Source organism: Budorcas taxicolor, chromosome 3 (assembly GCF_023091745.1).
Source record: "Budorcas taxicolor isolate Tak-1 chromosome 3, Takin1.1, whole genome shotgun sequence".
NCBI classification, from domain to species: Eukaryota; Metazoa; Chordata; class Mammalia; order Artiodactyla; family Bovidae; genus Budorcas; species Budorcas taxicolor.
This window is the reverse complement of record NC_068912.1, coordinates 12,699,672-12,702,561: the sequence shown is the minus strand read 5'-3', so window position 1 is coordinate 12,702,561 and position 2,890 is coordinate 12,699,672. Positions and strand designations below refer to the sequence as shown.

At 38.3% G+C, this 2,890-nt stretch overlaps 1 pseudogene; it reads right to left on the bottom strand.

Annotated features, from left to right (window-relative positions):
• Positions 1-274: 274 nt before the first annotated feature.
• LOC128044877 (deoxycytidylate deaminase-like) lies at positions 275-1,929 on the bottom strand (annotated as a pseudogene).
• Between the last annotated feature and the right edge of the window lie 961 nt (positions 1,930-2,890).

The window sequence follows — 2,890 nt, the reverse complement described above, 5'->3', positions numbered from 1 at the left end:
GCATCCCAGGAAACGAGGATACAAAAGAGGGGATTACCCTCATTCAATCCATAGATGACAGACCTTTATTTTAAACCCTAAATCAATAGTTTAAATAGATGTAGATTTCATGTGACAGGAGAGAGAGAGGAAGATTTGAGGCTTTACATTTTTCAGATGTGCACTTTTGCTGTGCTGACTGTTAAAAAGTTATGTGTAAATTCAAGAAGAAAGGCATTAGGAGTTTCTTAGCAGAGAGTAATCCCAGTTTACTAGAGATTTAATGAGATGTGGCTCACAGAAATTTCTGACTCCATCTGCTGTTAATTGAAAAGTCAGTAACGCTCTTGTTGTGCTTCAGTGTGAATTTCCTGAATGCGAACCTAGTCATGTTAAATATCAGCCTCACAGATGTTGTCTTATCACTATCATGGTATTTATCAGACATGGAAATAGCTTCTTTTATATTGTCCTGGATGACATTCTATGCATTCATTACACGGGAACAAGGCAACACACAGTATAGCCTTTCATATCAGCCAAATTTTTGTTTGTGATGACATTGAGCTCATAATGGCACATGTAAAGATATTTGGTACCCAGATTACTCTCCAAGGTAGCAGGTCATTGCTATTGTATCTAATCCCTACTATCTTGTTTTCTGCCTTTGGGATTCAGGCTCTGACTTGGGAATTCGGATCTTTGCTTTTCCGTGCTGACAATAAGAAGGCCATTGTCATCCAAAATTCAGACCATTACATATAGTCATTCCTTTTTTTCAGGAAATTTCACTCAAGCTGGGTTCTCATGGCTGACCCCCAGTCAACCTCCTGTCCAGGATCTGCAAACCTGCAAGTTCCTGTTACCACAACCAAAGCATGCCCAGGCACTTGGCAATGTCTTAGGTCATCTAGCTCACAAAATTTCAGTGTTTCCTTGTTCCAATACAAACATTTTAAAGTCTACAGATTTCTCTTGAAATACCACTTTAGTCAAAAATTGATGGACTTTCAAGGGAGGTTTCAATACATCTCTCACAATTATTAGTAAGTACAGTAGACAAAAAAATCAGCATAGATATAAAAGATTTGAGCAACAAAACAAAAATATTAATCTAATTTACATAGAATCTACTTTCAGAAACCGGACAGTAAAACTGTACATCACACAAGTTTTGATGTGCAATATTTTTATTGTTCTTTGGTCTTAAGTTTTTAAAAAAATTTCAGCATATTTTCTCTTTTGACTAATAAATTCCCCAGAAGTAGGTTTGTAAACCAAGTATATGGAAATTTAAGCACTTACTTTTTTGTTATTAACTTTAGGTTAGTGATGCTATGGTCAGAGAATGTGAACAGAGTTTATAAGCTACCTGTTCATTGAAAAGTATTGCAACTTTATGACTTAGAACATAGCCATTTATATATTTGATTCTTTTTTTAATATAAATTTTTTCATTTTAATTGGAGGTTAATTACTTTACAATATTGTATTGGTTTTGCCATATATCAACATGAATCCACCACAGGTATACACGTGTTTCCCATCCTGAACCCCCCTCCCTCCTCCCTTCCCATTGTATGCTTGAGGAGCTCATGTACTTCCTAATTTTTAGATGTAGAATTTTATACAGACCCAAATAACTTTTTTCAGGTTCATTGAGCTTTGCTTGACAAAATTATAATATATTTAAAGTGCAAAACATGATGATTTGATGTACATACATATTGTGAAAGTCTTCCCACAACTGAGTTGATTAACACGTATATCACCTCACATTTTGATCTTTTTATGTAAGAGAGCCAAGTTCTACTGTCTTAGTGAATTTCAATTATACAATTCAGTATTATCAACTCTAGTCATCATACACTGCCTTAGATCCTTAGAATTTATTTATCTTATAATTCAAAGGTTGTACCCTTTTACCAACTTCTCATTCCTCCATCCCATAGTTACTGGTAACCACCATTTTACACTCTGTTGCTAATAACTTTTACTATGAACTGGACTTAAAAAAAATATTCCACATATGAATGATACCATTCAGTACTTGTCTTGTTTTTGTCTGGCTGATTTAGCATAATGCTCTCTGTGCTTAGCTATGCTGTCACAAATGGAAGGATTTCTTTCTTTTTAAAGGCTGAATATGTTCCATTATATGTATTTTGTTATGATTTTTTTTTAAGTTTGCCCTTGTTAAGTGGAGCATAAGGTGAGCTGATGTTTAACAACAGACCAGGAGAGGAATTGAAATAGAGGTTTACTACTCACAGGTCCTGGAGGTATTTGGCAAGCCTGGAGGGAACACAGAGAAGGTAATGGCAACCCACTCCAGTATTCTTGCCTGGAAAATCCCATGGATGGAGGAGCCTGGTAGGCTGCAGTCCATGGGGTCAAAGAGTCGGACACGACTGAGTGACTTCCCTTTCAATTTTCACTTTCCACTTTCATGCATCGGAGAAGGAAGTGGCAATCCACTCCAGTGTTCTTGCCTGGAGAATCCCAGGGACGGGGGAGCCTGGTGGGCTGCCATCTATGGGGTCACACAGAGTCAGACAGGACTGAAGCGACTTAGCAGCAGCAGCAGCAGCAGCAGCGGCAGCAGAGGGACCACATCAGGAGGTCAAGGTAGGGTGCATACAGAGAGCCAGATGTGGGGTACATGCCTTTATTAGGGTCTTTGGGTGGCATGCTTTGGGGTTCCCAGGTTAAGGCTGACTGGTCAATTAGAACCAAAAAAGTGGGAGTCTGGAAAGCCCCTCCAGGGTCATATTAAGGGGAAAACTAGAGGAAGGTTTTTCCAGTAGTCATGTACGGATGTGAAAGCTGGGTGATAAAAAAGGCTGAATGCCGAAGAATTGATACTTTCGAACTGTGATGTTGGAGAAGACTCTTGAGAGTCTCTTGGATT